Genomic DNA, 18,929 nt, shown 5'->3' with positions numbered 1-18,929 from the left:
TATTAAATTTGACATATTTGCATGGCTGTATGCATGCATATAGATGAGATGGAGTGTAAATGGACTGGTAAATGGATTGCATTTATACAGCGCTTTACCTTATTGATATCTGGCGCTTTATTGTGTTTCATTTACACAGTCACACACACTATTGCAGGAGTTACTTGAGGTTATTCTTTGACGTATTAAAGCTTCAGTGCGTGATACATTGTTGGCATGATTGGAGAAAAAAATCTGTAATTTGCTTGTAATTGAATTAATCTGAGAGCAAACAAGAGTTCTGTGCATTCTCTGGACTCTGTTTATATGTGGAATATCTACCCTTTGTCAGATAATGTTATTGAAAGGGTCATATTTTGCTAAACCCATTTTTTTTTTTTGTACTTTATTTTTTTATTGTTTTAATATAAGGCACAAAACAAACAGAAATGGTCACAGGTACATTTAGACATTTACATACTGTTTACCATCCACAGATTGAATGAAAAAGTCCCATTTTTTCCAGTGCTTTACACCCTTGTGCTGTTGTAGGCGGAGATTGTACGTCATCGTTTCCGTTAAATGGATTTGGTTGACAATTTTTATCACCAAGGAAATTGAGCCAATATTTGGTGTAGACTTTTTTGCCTGCGACAAGCAGTATTCTAAATAGATATATGTCACTTTCACATAATTCCTCTGAGGAAATACTAAAAAACAAAGTAGCCAATGACATATCAAAATGGACACCAAAAACTGAACACATCAATTAAATCATCTCTCCCCATAAGCCAACTATACCAGGACAGGACCAGAATACATGTGCTTGATCTGCCTCAAGTGAACCGCACTCCTTCCAGCTGGAAAAATGAACTCCAGAAAAATGTGATTTTCGTGCAGGTGTAACAAAGAAACGGGCCAGACATTTCCAAAAAAATCCCTCCATGATAGTGAGTTTGTAGTACAGTTTTGAGATTTCCATCCCTCTGACCATATCTCATTTGGTATTTCCTCTTGCAGGTCCCTCTCCCATTGATTTTTGTGTGAAATATATCTCATTGTCTGTTGAATTCAAAGCTGTATAAATTTACCAGTGATGTTTTTGTTACTGGAACCTTTATAGGTGTCCATGAGTATTTGATTAGGTGAGAGGGAGTCTCTGTCATCGAACATTGTATTTCCTTTACAAAGTAATCAATTAGTCTTGGTATACTTATTGTGTTTTTGGGGACCCTAATAGTTCAAAAGGTTTGGAATTTGAACCCTCCAGGGTGCTGCACAGCTATCTTTATATTCATTCCTGCAATAACTGGGTGGATTTCTACAACCTTTTTTAATTCCTTCTTAACCCTTTATAGGGCACTCATTGAAATACTCTCAAATTCAAAATTTCAACCTTAGTGTATTAGTCTCCCTCCTTTTGCCATAAAACATCTAAGCAGCACTTGCTAAAAAGTGAACACATGCAAGTCACATACAGTGCACCCCCCCCCACCTCCCCCCGATAGCCACCAAAATTTAATCATTTGTTCCTAGTGCCAGTATTAACATTTCCTGAAAATTTCATCAAAATCCTTCCATAATTTTTTGACTTATCTTGCTATCAGACAGACAAACCCCCCCCCCTCACACACCCCCCCCCCCCCCCCCCCCCGATCACCACCTAAATTGAATAATTTGTTCTTGTGCCAGAATCAACAGCTTCCCGCAAATTCATCCATACTTTTTGAGTTATCTTGCTAACAGACAAACAAACAAACTAGAAAAGCACCCAGAGAGTGCAGACCTCTGCCAAGGCAGGCCCCCTGATCACCACCAAAATTAATCATTGTTCCTTGTGCCAGTATCAACATTTCCTGAAAATTTCATCAAAATCCTTCCATAACTTTTGAGTTATCTTGCTATCAGACAGACAAACCCCCCCCCCAAGATCACCACACAAATTGAATAATTGTTCCTTGTGCCAGTATCAACATTTCCTGCAAATTCATCCATAACTTTTTGAGTTATCTTGCTAACAGACAAACAAACAAACAAACTAGAAAAGCACTCAGAGAGCGCAGACCTCCGCCAAGGCAAATCCCCCCCCGCGATCACCACCAAAATAATCATTTGTTCCCTGTGCCAGTATCAACATTCCTGAAAATTTCATCAAATCCTTTCATAACTTCTGAGTCATTTTGCTAACAGATGAACAAAATCAGCATGCTTCTTGACTTCACTGAGGCACGGGATTGGCCCCATATTTAATGTTTGCAGAAGTGACCAAAAATAGTCACTTGCCTGATAAAGGGTAATTTGTTGTGTCTAATGTCGCATTTCCACTGCGTGTACCGACTCGACCTCGACTCAAGCCTTTTTGCGTTTCCATCACGAAAAGGACCTGGAATCTGGTACCCGGTATTAGTTTTTTTGGTATCACCTCCGCCGAGGTTCCAAGCGATACTAAACCGTGATGTATAACACTGCAGACCACTGATTGGTCAGAGTGTCGTCTCTGTGACCCGCCGTTTACCAAACAACAGATGCGGAAGTGGACAGTAAATATAGCGGTACATTAATCCACATGATAACATCCCAAAACTACACCGTGGCTAGTTGAGGAGATTCAGTCTGTGGTGGCTGATGCAAAAACTCAGACAAGACAACATGGAACAAGCGAGTCTTCAGCAACTCTCTGAGCAGACGACACGGAAATAATGCACTGCATCGCTATGACGACCAGGTACTGTAAAGTCAGTAGTATCCTGTAATGGAACGGTCTCCAGGAATACCGAGTTGAGCCGAGCCAAGCTTGTTCCACGTAGTGAAAACGCGGGCATATAACTACAATGAACAAAAATATAAACGCACCACTTTTGTTTTTGCTCCCATTTTCATGAGCTGAACTCAAAGATCTAAAACTTTTCTGTGTACACACAAGGTTTATTTCTCTCAAATATTGTCACAACTCTGTCTAAATTTGTGTTAGTGAACACTTCTTCTTTGCTGAGATAATCCATCCACCTCACAGGTGTGGCATATCAAGATGCTGATTAGACAGCAGGATTTTTGCACAGGTGTGCCTTAGGCTGGCCACAATAAAAGGCCACTCCAAAATGTGCAGTTTTATCACACAGCACAATACCACAGATGTCACAAGTTTTGACTGTGCGAGGAAAATGGTGGTCACACCAAATACTGACTGGTTTTCTGACCCCCCCTGGACCACCCAATACAGTAAAACTGCACATTTTAGAGTGGCCTTTTATTGTGGCCAGCCTAAGGCACACCTGTGCATAATCCTGCTGTCTAATCAGCATCTTGATATGCCACACCTGTGAGGTGGATGGATTATCTCAACAAAGGACAAGGAGAAGTGCTCACTAACACAGATTTAGACAAATTATGAACAATATTTGAGAGAAATAGGCCTTTTGTGTACATAGAAAAAGTTTTAGATCTTTGAGTTCAGCTCATGAAAAATGGGAGCAAAAACAAAAGTGGTGCGTTTCTATTTTTGTTCAGTGTAGTTATGTCACGACACTTGCACATATAAGGTCAAGACTTCCGACGAACATTTCCCTGAGTACGACATAATTGTTTTGTCAGCAGCAGCGGTTGAAGTAAAAACTGAAAATATGTCCAAACTTTGAGCCGATTACCTAAAATGTTCAGTTGGTGGTTGTATTAATGAACACAAGTGGCTGAACAGGATGGAGAAACACAGTCAACAACCTGGAGGGGGTGGAGTCATGTGCATTTAAAGGGCCAGCGCTCAAAATGACCTTTCTGGTGTCATTACTCAGAAATAGGATTGAAGATGGACCTGTGGAGTTGAATTAATTAAGAATTCAGACCCAAGCAGAGCATTTACAGTTTATGAAGACCACAGGGAAATGTTTTAAAATGCATAATTCTATTTAAAAACACAAAATATCACTCATCATCACAGCACATCCTTCCATGTCCTTCCAGCTTCTACTATCAGGTCACTGCTATAAAGTCCCCCTATCCAAGAAGAACACTTACGGCAACTCTTTTATCCCCACTGCCATAAACATTTTAAACCAACAACAGCTCATAAATGATCTCCAGCACATGCACTTTACCACATTGCACATTTTAGAGTTTTACTTGAACGCTGTATACATTATTTATGTTTCAGTGTTCTTTTATCTTGCTTGGTTTTTAGGAATTGTGTGTTTCTGTGTTGTGTTTGTTTGTTGTATGAGCGACATCTAAGACGATTTTCTGTCAGGACAGACAACAAAGCTTTTCTGATTCTGAGCTGTGGATCAACAAACGGTAACTTATCAAAGACAATAGCATCCCATAATAACTTTATACCTTCATAAACATCATAATCAAACTCTCCTGAGTCGAAGAAACGCTGCCTTTTCAGCATCAAACTCCATTCTTTCATTTAGAGCTGTGTCCAGTGGAGAAAACAACAGTGCTAATAATCAGCTTTTATCACTTTGTCACTTTCTTTGATTCTAAAAGTTGTTTCTTTATGGTTCTCATCTGATCTGGTCATTTTCTGATGCTTTGGTCAAACGCCCTCTGGTGTTACTTTCTACCACCATGGGAGACCAACAGAGTGACTCACTACTCCCTCTAGTGGTCACAAATCTACGTCGGTGTAAATCTCTTCAGTTCTTATTTCTACAAACCAATACTTTGACATAATTTCAAAACTCTTTTTTCTAAACCCTATAATGATAATTTTAGGTATTTTTTTTAGTATTTAAAAGTAGAAATCGTATGTATAGCCTGTTGGGATGCTACTTGCAAATCTGACTCCAATTCTCTGTCCCCCGCATTTATTATATTGGTTATTACCTTGACCATAAAACAGGACTGAAACAGGATTTACGAATAACAATATTCATGTAATGAACACTAGTCACTTTTCCACTGACCCTCAAATTGTGCAAATATAACTTGCGCATAAAAATTTACCTAATAGAAAAACAATTTCCCCAAAACTCTTGCTTTTCGATTAAAAGTTTTTTTGCGCTGGCGAGAGGTGGTTTTTCAGGTGTAGCGCAAATGGTATATCATGCAAAACTGCAATCGAAAGACATTTTTCCACAACTAGAGACACGTGAATAAAAAAAAAAATGGATGTTGACAGACCAAGGTTGTTATCATTAACAAAAACTAACGAAATGACGAAAACTAGAATTGAAAAAACATTTTCGTTAACTGAAATAAATAAAAACTATTATTAAAAGAAAAAAATGACAACTAACTAAAACTGTATTGTGTGTTTACAAAACTAACTAAAATATATAAAAATATGGATGAAATTCCCTTCGTTTTCATCTTTGTCAAGGTCGGATTGATACAAACGCAATTTATGTCGCTCTAGCAATTTTAGCTAGCGGCACCATATGACACGTCACGGTCCGTCACTTCTTGTCACTTGTGGTTTCCAGTCGTCTTCTGGTCCCCACTCTACCTGGAAACATGGAGACTAGAGTTGGGAGAAAGCAGCAGAGTCCTGTCTGGGATTTATTTGAATATGACGGCAAAGAAGAGAAACGATGCGACAAAACTAAAATTAATACTAAACTAAGCATTTAGAAAAAAAAATGAAAACTAATAAAAACTAGCAAACCTTCTCTAACACTAATTAAAACTAACTGAATTAGACAAAAAAAAGTCAAACTAATAAAACTAAACTATAATGAAAAATCCAAAACTATTAGAACCTTGTGACAAGACGTTACAACAAGCGAAGAAGAGTTTAGAAGAAACATGGTGCGGTATGTGTGGACACACCAGGAAACTCCAGCATTTTTAAATTTAGTACGAGATAGAGGTAATATATAATAATAATAATAATAATAATAATATCTGTAAATCAACAAGATCCAATAAGAGAGTGTCCAACATACAACACTTTTAATACTCACTTAAAACAGTGGCTTCTAGAAAACCAGACACACCCATTTTTAATCTACATACATTTCATCACACATACACTGTCTCTGTTTAGTTGTATGTAAGTACAGAGGTGAATGAATAGGCTAATGCCCCTGTGATTTACTATGTCTATTTGTTTTTTGTTTATTTGTTTGTTTGTTTTGATGATGCCCTATGTCATCATTATTTGTATTTTTATTTTTTTTCTAATTTATAACAAACAAGTGCTGTATCAGTGTTAGCTGTTTTATGTCTTGTTCTGTCTCCTGCCTAGGCTCTGCAGATGAAAAGTAATTATTTTACTAATTCTGGCATATTTACATGGTGTATTTTTTATACAGCAATGTTCATAAAAGTGCATGGTCCCTATTGAATAAACCAACAAACTAAACTAAACACAATATTTATGTTCGTCACCATGTTTATGGAATGACTTCTTGTGTCATCTCGCAATAATAAATAACCAAACCATCGGCTTTATGATTTAATGGAAAAACCGACATTACGCACTTCTATTTTCAACATTTAGTAATATTGGTAAAGTTTTGCACAGATGTCCAGTGGAAAAGCGATTAGTGATCAATGTTACACAGATCTGTGGTCTCCCAGTAGGGCTGTGTATGCAAGAATCTGGTGATACAATACAAATCACAATACTAGGATCATGATACGATATATCACGATACTGTTAAAAAAGCTATTTTTTGTTTCTTTTTTAAAATGATTATTTCCTGGAAGAATTGAATTACATCATTAATATGCACAAATGCACAAATACTAAACACATTTTTATTTGATTGCAACAGGATCTAACTCTATATCACAAAATTTTCCAGTGTTAAAACTAAAATTAGTTTTTACAGACATTACAGTTTAAGATCCTTATCAGATGTTCATATTCTATTAGTTCAGAACTAACATCAGAACATTACTTTGTGCAATCCCAACAAGGAACTAACATAATTTAATAAAAGTGTTAAATAATGATAATATCATATAAACAAAAAATAAAAACAAAAAAAAACAAAAAATGAACCTCCACAATATCTGCATTTGAATAAATACCTAAAAATATTGATCCTGTTTAAATGTTCATATTCTAGTAGTTCATGGGGCGGCCATGGCTCAGGTGGTAGAGTGGGTTGTCCATTAGCTGAAGGGTTGGCGGTTCGAATCCCGCACTATTCTAGTCAGTCCGTTGTGTCCTTGGGCAAGACACTTCACCCTCCTTGTCTCCAGTGTCACTCACACTGGTGTATGAATGTTTGGAGGTAGTCAGTTGGAGGGGCTGTAGGCGTGAATTGGCAGCCACGCTTCTGTCAGTCTGCCTCAGGACAGCTGTGGCTACATATGTAGTTTACCACCAACAGAGGGAGAATGTGAGAGCGAATGAATAATGGATCAATAATGTAAAAGCACTTTGGGTGTCTAGAAAAGCACTATATAAAATCTAATCCATTATTATTCAGAACTAGCATCAGAACATTATTTTAGTTCAATCCCAAAAAGGAACTACCATCTGCCTCTCAGACAGTAAAAAGTGCTTTTAGGATGCTTCAAATAACCATTATTTAATAAAACAGTGCTGAATACTAATAAATAAGATATAAACAATAAAGAAAAAAAAAAAAAACAAAACAAAAATGAACCTCCACAATATCTGCATTTGAATAAATACCTAAAAATATTGACTTTTTAATATCGATACAGTATTGTGAAATGAAATATTGCGATACATTGCAGAACCGATATTTTCTAACATCCCTACTCCCCAGGTTACAGAGAATCACTTTTCCAGGCCCACAGACACATAAAGTCTCCAAGAAGCAAAGAACCCATCTCTCTGACTCGCTGTCCTCCAACGTTTCCTACTTCTTGATACTCTTACTTGGGGTGCTGCCTTCCGCCTCTTAACTTCAGCCAATCCCTTCACTTATCCCCCACAGCAAAACGGTCTGCTTCATTCTCAGTCCCTGTCCTCACTCCTCAGGTCTCCTTACCATCTTCTCTTTACGGCTAACATAACAATAAAACAATAAACCAGTGGTTCCCAACCTTTTTTGGCTCATGACCCCATTTTAACATCACAAATTTCTGGCGACCCCAGATATTTAAAACAGAGACTTTTTTTTTTTTTTTTTTTAAATGAATATGTTTTTGATCATGTTATAGTTTGCTATACTATGTTGCAAATATATGTTAATTTTAGATGACATTTAGGCTATATAATGTATATAATGCAGTTTTTTCATATTTGCTTCTCAGTTTCTCTTGGAGATGTCTTAACGAGGCCAGGTGGGTGACGAAATCTTTCCATTCTCTGTTTGGTCCGGTTTTCTGACTGCAACTGTCCGGGCAGGTTGAAGCATAGCAATAATGGTCAATCAAGATATGCCCTCTCAGATATTATATCAGATATTATATCCTGCATTTTATTTGAGGTGGATTTTTATTAGGAAAAGTATGTGGTGTTTTAATTATAATTAAATATGTATTGAATCATTAAAAGATATTGGTAACACTTTATAATAAGTACACAATCTGAAGCATTAGTTAAGCATGAACAAATACTGTATTCATCATTTATAAAACATATTTCTGGCATGAATACTCATTAGTAGATACTTTACATTTATGAATGTTTTACTTTTCATTAATAAACTCATCTACAACTGGATGGTAAGTGATGCAATACTAAATTTTTAAATGCTGAATCCATAATTTTGAAAATACTGTCATCAGGCACGTTGTAGATGAGCTGCTTACAACTTACAACTGCTTACAACATACAAGGCCTTCACAAAAAAGTTGAAAATGTGGCTTATCAACACCTACAGCTGCCAACACTAAAAGACAAGCCTGTTGTGATGTTTTGATGTTGTGATCAAATGTTGTCGTGATATGTTGTGATGTCTTATTCTCTTTTAATTGTATAGTAAGTGTTCGAATATGGATCTTGTATTATATTGTACAGGTATTGTGTGTTTTGTGCTCCCTTAACAGTCTGTTACGTATATGTTATTTGTTACATTAGTGCCCTATCAAGTGTGTCTAACCATGTCTTTCTCCTGTAAATGTTTTTTTTTTTTTAACTGCCTTTTTAAAACTTGGCCAGGGGACTACAGATGAAAACTAGCCTTCTGGCTAATTCTGGCTTTTTTTTTAACCATGTGTAACCATGTGTTTTATGAAATCGTATTGTCCCCTTTCAAATAAACTAAACTGAAACTGAAGCTTATTAATGAAAAGTAAAACATTCATAAATGTTTGTGAAGTATCTATTAATCAGTATTCATGTCAGAAATATACTTTATAAATGATAAATTCAGTATTTGTTCATCTTAATAAATGTGCTTATGAATGATTAATAAATCATTTATAACTGTGTTTATAAACCATCTACTAATGAATATTAATGTCAGAAATATGCTTTATAAATGATGATTTCAGTATTTATTCATGCTTGACAAATGCGCTTATGAATGATTAATAAATCATTTATAACTGTGCTTATAAACCATCTACTAATGAATATTAATGTCAGAATATGCTTTATAAATGATGAATTCAGTATTTATCATGCTTAACAATGCACTTATGAATGATTTATAAATCATGTATAACTGTTTATAAACCATATACTAATGAATATTAATGTCAGAAATATGCTTTATAAATGATGATTTCAGTATTTGTTAATGCTTAATAAATGCGCTTATGAATGATTAGTAAATCATTTATAACTGTTTATAAACCATCTACTAATGAATATTAATGTCAGAAATATGCTTTATAAATGATGAATTCAGTATTTATTCATGCTTAACAAATGCGCTTATGAATGATTAATAATCATTTATAACTGTGCTTATAAACCATATACTAATGAATATTAATGTCAGAAATATGCTTTATAAATGATGATTTCAGTATTTGTTAATGCTTAATAAATGCGCCTATGAATGATTAATAAATCATTATACTGTCTATAAACCATCTACTAATGAATATTCACGGTCAGACATATGTTTTATAAATGAATTCAGTATTTGTTCATGCTGAATTAATGTGCTTAAGAATGATTAGTAAATCATTATAACTGTGTTTATAACCATCTACTAATGAATATTAATGTCAGAAATATGCTTTATAAATGATGATTTCAGTATTTGTTAATGCTTTAACTAATGTGCTTATGAATGATTAGTAATCATTTATAACTGTGTTTATAAACCATCTACTAATGAATATTAATGTCAGAAATATGCTTTATAAATGATGAAATTCAGTATTGTTCATGGCTTAACTAATGCTTCATAGTGTGTACTTGTTATTATAAAGCGTTACCAAGATATTTTTTGTTAGTATTTTTTTTTTTTTTTTTATCAATTACTAGAAGTTTCAGGCGACTCCATTTGAATTCCAGGCGACTCCACATGTGGTCGTGACCCCAAGGTTGAAAAACCTGCATAAACATTACACACTCTAAAAACCAAGCTAACCCATCTGTGACCCTCTGTCTGTATTTTCCATTAATATCAATACATGACACTAGGAACCAATCAGCAAAACACAGAAAACATATTACATTCTGATTACAAAACATAGAAATCATGGTTATAACATATTGCATTGTAATGATAGAACACTTAGGTTTTTTTATATGTTCTTCAACTGTATATTCTAACAAGCTCCTATAAATAGAGAGCATTTGGAGGAGTGTAAGTGCAGATATCAGACTTGTAACATCACGGAGGAGAAGGTGTCTACAGACCAGACTCGACATGGTGGGGTATTACTTCCCTGTCATAAAGCAGAACATTTGAATAAAACTATATGAACATGGAGTGCAAGGCAGAAAAAAAAAAAAATATATATATATATATATTATATATATATATATATATATATGTATAGTCGAAGCTAGAATGGAGAATGTTAACTTTTGCAGAATATACTGTACAGTAAAATTAAGGACACTGAAAGAGGATTTATATCTTTAAATGTTATCCTTTACATAAATATATCTTATAATAGATGAATCATGGTGCTTGCCCTGAGCTACAGATCAGTCTGGATCAGGAGCTCTCGTTCTGATTCCTGAGGTGTAAGCTACTCTAATAGCCACCATAACAATACCTGAATACTAAAGAGACTCCTTTATTCATCCAAATTACTGTGGAGATCAATCTTACAATATCACTCACACAGCTCATATTTGCGTGAGTGATAAGCTAATATGCTACCCTAAACATAACTGATTTATCGAAATCCTTTTACAGGCCAGACAAGATCCAGGTGGTTGCGGCTAGCATGACCAACGAGCCCTGATAAGGAATGAACGCTGACTCTCAACCTTTATCCTCCTCAGAAAAACCCAAATATGCAGGCTCGGCCTATTAGGATCTCAGTGGCATTTTAAATAGGAAATCTCACATTCAACTCAAGACCTATTACAGTTACATAAATAAAGCAAAGGCCGGGATTATGTTATTATATATAAAAAAAAAAAAAAAAAAAAAGCCATATTTGAAGCACAAGAGGAACACAGATGGATGACAGCCAAGTTGGAAAACCAAGAAAACTATTGACTTTGATTAGATTAAGACTAGTTTATTTCGTGTTATTTTATTAATGCGGCGTGTCCCATTTACTACATTAAAGACTTGCTGGTGCGCTTATGTTTATTAATGCAAACTGTATAATGTTCTGTATTTGCATGCAGCTTCTGACAACAGAATTATTACACCAATTTTGTCATCAGTGTTAGATAAATACCAGGTTGTGAATTCTTAAAGTGACAATCCACACAGGGCTACAAACAAGTTGCATTTATAAATAAATGCATGTATAATTCTCCATCAGTGTAGATGTTTATTTTAAAGCCTTGTCGAAACTGACACTTGGAAATTAAAAAAAAAAAAAAAAAAAAGCCAGGCTCACATATGCAGCTTCAGCTTTGAAAACAGCGCAGTTTAGAGGATTATTTACAGGTCATGAAGCCTGAATAGTGAGCATGAATAATAACAACCAACACCATCTGGGGAACTTCAAAGTTTCACATTAACCAGTAATGAACATTAGTGTTATGAGGAGGGTCACTGAGTAAATCTAACTCATACTGAGTGTTCCTTCCATTCACCCTTTGAGAAAGCAGCAAATGCAGCAATAAACCAGGGAGAGGGTATCAGCTTTTATAGCGAACGGTTGAAATCACATTCATTATAAACAGGGTGGCGGTGGCTGCCCTGATCTCGAAGCCCAGCCACAAGAAATCCAGACAAATGCTTTTAATGCCCTGTCGAGAACAGTCATAATGCTAATGCAGGAAGATAACGTACATAAGGGTGGTAAAGAGTGGCCACATCTACAGGGGTTGGACAAAATAATGGAAACACCTTCACCTCAAGATGATAATGCCCCAATCCATACAGCTAGAATTGTTAAAGAATGGCATGAGGAACATTCTAATGAAGTTGAGCATCTCGTATGGCCGGCACAGTCCCCAGACCTCAACATTATTGAGCGTCTATGGTCAGTTTAGAGATTCAAGTAAGACGTCGATTTCCACCGCCATCGTCTCTAAAAGAGTTGGAGGGTATTCTAACTGAAGAATGGCTTAAAATTCCTTTGGAAACAATTCACAAGTTGTATGATCAATACCTCGGAGAATTGAGGCTGTAATTGCCGGAAAAGGCGGACCTACACCATATTAAATTATATTTTTGTTGATTTTTTAAGGTGTTTCCATTATTTTGTCCAACCCCTGTAGTTCTATTTTACCTTTTCACTCCTTAAGATGTTACAACATGATTAATCTGTAGAACAGGGGTTGTCAACCATACGGTCTGCGGCCCAAAACTGGCCCACCAAAGTGTCCGATCTGGATGAATTCGCGCACTTAACCCTGGTGCAGGACTACGGGGATGGCTAGTTGCTACGTCATCATAGTCTAAAACATTACTTCTGTGTCCAATCGTGGAATATTCAAAACATTGTAAAATGGTGCAGTGCTGTGTCCTGTGTTGCAACAACAGAAATGATGTAAATAAAAAAATCTCTTATAGAGGGTATGCATGTGATGTCACTGCTAGCGGAAGTCACCGCGGTTACGCCCACTGAGTGGCAGAAAGAGGGAGATGAGTAGCGGCTTTGGCTTGAATATTGCGAAAACTTTAGAACAATCTTAAAAATGGGGAAGAGCTGTTGTGTCATTGATTGCACAAATGGATTTAAAAAGCACTCGGAGCTATTGTTTTAGCGGCTACCTAAAGCCAAAGACAGAAGAAGCAGATGGATCGCTGCGATTCGTAGAAATAACTGGAATCCAGGCAACGAAACCTGGATTCATGTCAGGTAACGTAAATGGCCTTGCTAGTTGCTGAACCAGCTATCCAAACAGTTAAACATGAGAACATTCAGAGACGTCACAGACTCCGGAGGATGATCAATGTAGTTTACTGAGTAATTTGTATTTATTTGTGAAACTGTAATACAGAAAAAAACAGGAATATCTATATCAGTTATCATGTCAATAATAATCACAGAACACAACATCCACACATGCATAATAATGAACTGAGACCGCTAGCATTACTATTAGCATCGCGGTTAGCACGACGATCAGCGCAACAATTCCACACATTTTATAGATCGTTAAGAACACTCTAACACCCAAATGCACACCGAACAGCAAAGTACAAAGTATAGAATCACCTCTAACACATAATACTTACGGACGATGCGTGAACAAACATCAAAATAAAAGAAACCAAGGTAAGTAGCACTGTCATGTACTGGTGAGAACCTTTTTAACCACTTCCTGTTTAATTCTTCTTCTATTCTAAATAACATAAACTAACAACGGCCACTAGTGGCGTATTTTGACAAGCTACCAACAGCATTATCTACAGTGAACATAACAGGTAACGTTAATTTACGCTGTATTCTTGCGTAAAATCATACCTTGAATTACATATGGTTTTGGCTAACATTACTTCTTAGTAAAGCTCTTAATGTTAGCATCTGTCATTTAGTTCTATATTTCATAACTGAAACGTTTTTGTCTTCAGTTGTGTGATTCTGAACCTTGTGTTCTACATGATTTGTAAACTAGCTTAAACTGAGGCTAACCTAGTTTTCCAAATAAGGGGGTACTCTAGCACAAAGCCGTTGTAGCTGTGTTGTATCAAGTATTTGACGTTAACTCTACTTAAATCTCCACAGTACCAGTAGATCATCCACTCACTTGGGTCAATACTAAGGGTTCAACTCCAGTAAATCAGTAGTGAACTGTGAGCACTACTGCTGGGCCTTTACCTCGGCAATCACGCCAAGAAATACGTCTGCACTGACAGAAACCTCCAAAACAATAGTATGTTGAATGAAAGCACTCACCAGCTGTAATCCTCTAATTAACGATGACGAGGATGTCAACAACTCTTTGGCTTTTGTATGCTTTCAGCCTTTGCATTGGGGATTTTCCTGGAGTTGAAATCAGGTTCATATAAATGTCAGGATACGTGATTTCCGTCCACATATCAATGTTCGTAGACCACTTGTGTTTGGTAGCTTGTTGTGGATCCATGTCCAGTCCAACTGTCTTTAATTTCATGTTATATTCCCAATTTTTCCGGTCTCACTGTAGGTACTGCTATCCTCCGCCATGGTGAACCGGTTTGTTTTTGCCACTCAGTCTGACCTAGAGGGGCGTGGCCTAGGGGAGAAGTGACGTATGTGCATTCTCTCTATTACCGCTTTCTGCCTGATGAAAAAAAGACGAGACGATGGCTGAAGTTGATATGTAATTTGGATCTCAAATGATGAACAGCAGAGCTTAGTGTAGGCTAGCATCAGTAGCTAATGTTAGCTAGCTAGTACTAGTGCTAAACATTAGCTTATATAATGTTACCTGTCTATATGTATCTTTAAAGAAAAATGGTGTCTGTGTGTGTGTTGTCAGTTACATTGTCAATTAAGCATGTGGTACTTATTCTAATATAGCTAATTAAACGCTAACATTACCCGGGTACAGTAACGTTAGCTTTATTGCCTAACACCCTTATGAGCGCTAGCTACTGGCTCTCACCTCAACCTCGTAGCCCCTCTTTTTCATTGATACCTGAACTTTCCGTCAGACTTCCACCCAGCATTAAACCAGTGGTTTCCAGCCTTCTTTGGCTTGTGACTCCATTTTAACCATCACAAATTACTGGCGACCTGAGACATTCAAAATGGAGACATTTTTTTGCTAAAATTAATTGTTTTTGATCATGTAATAGTTTGCTATACTATGTTGCAATAAATGTTAATTTTAGATGACATTTAGTCTATATAATGTATATTATTGTGGACGGAGGCAGAAAAGCCAGGTGTAGATTACTGCACAAAGTGAGAATTTGATTTTTATTTTCCTTGGTCAGGATATGTACAGTCAGTCCAGCTTGGATTACAAGGCTGACAATTAATACTGAACAAACAAGAACTCAAACTATGAATTATGAAAGAGCTGCAGCATCTGAAACCGACCACAATGAACATTTGACAGATAAACAGAACCACAGTGCTTCAGTTTCAGACTCAGAGTTTGTCATGTCTTTTATGGATCAGGATCGTCTCCCTCAACTCACCATTCCAGGCGACCCCACGTGGGGTTCGGATGCCAAAGTTGAAAACACTGTTGTAACTCCTCTTTTTCATTGACGCCTGAACTTTCCCAGGTCAGACTTCCACCTGGGGGATGTCACAGTGAAAAAGCGAACCAGTTCCTGGGCTATAGCCATTGCTGTTTACGTTAGCAGCAGGGGTCTGGACACGGAAGTGATCATGACGTCACACTAGTCATCCCTATACATTTTATATAGAAGCTGGTTGCTTGTTCCCATTATCAACTATTATAGTGATGAATCTGACCAAACTGAATGTGTCCAGAAAGCATATTTACACAAATCAGCTGTATCAGTGTGGTCCTGCCCTGCACTCAGATCAGATAAGTGGGTTATTTTTCAAGCTTCACATGGCCATAACTATACTGTTGCTTGCAAATGTTGTTTACATGAAGTTTGACTGACATCTCTGAAATACAACTGAAAATTAACCAAGTACATATTTCTTTGCATCACACTAAACATATTAAGATGGGTTTATTAAAATCTGGGTGCTTATTTTTATTCAAAAATCAGCATGTAACACGATAAAAAGGACTCGGAAATGACGCGCTACTATTTTTTCGAATGTTTTTTTATTCTCTCACAGGTACGGTTTGGGAATCAAGCAAAGGGTTTCACAAAAATAACCACTGTTCCAAAAATCACTTGTGATTTATTTGTGTTTAAATGAGCAGGTTCTGCATGTAACGCCAGTGGACACGATGGGTTACATGCGAAACCTAGAATGAGACTGAGATTCATGAAAAATCTGCATGTCTGGATTAGAAAAAACCACTAGGATTGACAAATTTAACAGTGTCTTTATTTAAAGTGGTAAATAAGACCATTTGAAGCCATGTTTTCCAGATCAAATACACTGGTACCTAAGTAGCTTTTCATGTCCCAATTTTAGTCCTATTTTTGGCCCCAATATTTTATCTCAAAATTTATTAATTTTGGGATGGCTCAGACCAAGAAGGTAATTTTTTTGCATTTATCTGAGGTCATTATTAGGTACATCCTGGGGGGAAATATGCCTAAATTTTTCTTTTATTATTGGGTCTAAAAATCTGGTACCAAAAAGAACCCAGTTTCATAGAAGCACCTAAATATATATGAAGATCTTCATTCACCCACAAGCACTACATGACACATTCCTACCTTACACAGAGACAGCTTAAGTCGAGAGCTTTATCTTCACATAGATTACACTCTACCTAGAAAATGAAAAGAATATATTATGTTTTTGTTTGCTTGAATTTTCAAATATATACGAACATGCATCACATTCACATAAACAAACCAAAGGCATTACTGTCACAGTTAAGATCTGGAGTCTCTATTTGTGAATACTGAGCAGCATCTCCGGACATAATTTATCCCACTGTATCTCCAAATGTTTTTTTTTTGCTTGAATCTGTTTGCACAGGAGTGTTGGTATCATAACTCTGACAGAAGGCTCTTGTGCTGCGGCAGATGTGTGAAAATAGTTTTCATGTCGGGAGATTCGAGGAAGAACAAGAACAAACTGGAATGTTTCTAATATGTCGCATTTGCTTTTCTCTCGTCTCACTGAGTGCTCCGCAACAACTCAAAACAATGCATTATTTATGTGTGTGATTTCTTTTTTTTCCCCCTCTCTATGAAGAAAGATGACTTCATGTACAAACGCTCGAGGCTACTGACATGTCTTTCAACACTTTTTTTTTTTCTGACATGCATATTGTGAAAACATAATTGAAAATGCAGCTGCAGATTAAGCGAAAATGCAAATAAAAGCGGACGCGTTAGATGGCCATTTCACAAAGTAGGACACATTTGTATGCGGCGCTGTACCTCCTCATGAAAAGTCATCTTCTAGTGATCATTAGCTCTAAGACTGGTGTTTCAGGTTTTAAGATTAACATCACCTGAACGGAGATATGCTTAGCAAAAGCCAGCTGTTAAAGATATAGAGTGTGCCTTCGCCGTTCACAAACTTAACGCGCTGATTTCATCCATTATCCAAACCGTCCTGCGACTGCACCCTGATGGTCGATGTACACTATCTATTGCGGTGATTAGTTCAGTGATAGACCCGCGGATGGTGGCAGTGAAGAAATAAAGGCAACCAACTGAGGTCAAGACCTGGATTTGTCAGCAAAATCCTGCCGTCGACTGCCGAGGTCTCTCAGGGGATTATTGAAAATTGCGACAAGAACAAGATAAAGCTGCATCTTGTGTTAATGTTGTGGCTACTTATGAGTGAGAAGCTGCTGCAGCTCACAGTCCAGTCAGCACAGATTTAGGCACATCTGTGTTACAGCAGGGCTGTCAAACTCACTTTAGTTCAGGGGCCACATTCAGCTCAATTTGATCTGCAGTGGGCCGAACCAGTGAAATAATAACATAATAATATATAAATAATGTCAACTCCAAACTTTTTTCTATGTTTTAGAGCAAAAAAAAAGTTAATTTACATTATAAAAAGGTTTACATCTACAAACTATCCTTTCAAAAGATGTGAATAACATGAACAAACTGAAAAAACAAGTGTCAGATTTTTTTGGCTTAATTGAAGATGTTTTTTTTTTGGCTTAATTGAAGATTTTTTTTTGCTAAATTTGATTTTTTTTTTTTTTTTTTTTTTTGCTTAATTGAAGTTTTTTTTTTTTTTTTTTTTACATAATTGAAGATTTTTAATTTTTTTTGGCTTAATTGAAGATTTTTTTTTGCTAAATTTGAGATTTTTTTTTTTTGCTTAATTGAATTTTTTTTTTTTTTTACATAATTGAAGATTTTTTTTTTTTTTTTTTTTTGGCTTAATTCAAGATTTTTTGCTAAATTTGAGATTTTTTTTGGCTTAATTGAAGATTTTTTTTACTTAATTGAAGATATATAATAAATAATAAATAAATAAATATATATATATATATATTATATATATATATATATATGTATAATAATTTTTTTTTTTGCTGAATTGAAGTTTTTTTTATATAATTGAAGATTTTTTTTCTTGATTGAACTTTTTTTTTGCTTAATTCAAGATTTTTTGCTAAATTTTATTTTTATTTATTTATTTATTTTTTTGCTTAATTGAAGATTTTTTTTTTTTTGGCTTAATTGAAGATTTTTTTTACATAATTGAAGACATATATATATATGTATATATATATATATATATATATATGTATATATATATATATATATATATATATAATATATATATATATTATATATATAATATTTGCTTAAGTGAAGTTTTTAGATAATTGAAGATTTTTTTTTTTTTTTTTTTGGCTTAATTGAAGATTTTTTTTTTTTTTTCTTGATTGAAAATTTTTTTGGCTTAATTCAAGATTTTTTTGCTAAATTAGATTTTTTTTTGTGTGTGTGTTTAATGAAGAT

General features: G+C 35.5%; 1 long non-coding RNA gene across 1 annotated transcript; it reads right to left on the bottom strand.

The window, feature by feature from the left end:
- Nucleotides 1-4,866: 4,866 nt before the first annotated feature.
- Nucleotides 4,867-12,951, bottom strand: LOC115424979 (uncharacterized). Its single transcript, XR_003936146.1, has 3 exons — nucleotides 12,812-12,951; nucleotides 8,986-8,988; nucleotides 4,867-4,878 (listed from the first exon to the last, which is right to left on the bottom strand). It is a non-coding gene; the product is annotated as an uncharacterized LOC115424979 (long non-coding RNA).
- Between the last annotated feature and the right edge of the window lie 5,978 nt (nucleotides 12,952-18,929).

Source organism: Sphaeramia orbicularis, chromosome 8, assembly GCF_902148855.1.
Source record: "Sphaeramia orbicularis chromosome 8, fSphaOr1.1, whole genome shotgun sequence".
NCBI classification, from domain to species: Eukaryota; Metazoa; Chordata; class Actinopteri; order Kurtiformes; family Apogonidae; genus Sphaeramia; species Sphaeramia orbicularis.
The sequence above is the reverse complement of the archived record's forward strand: the minus strand, read 5'-3'. Positions and strand labels throughout refer to the sequence as shown.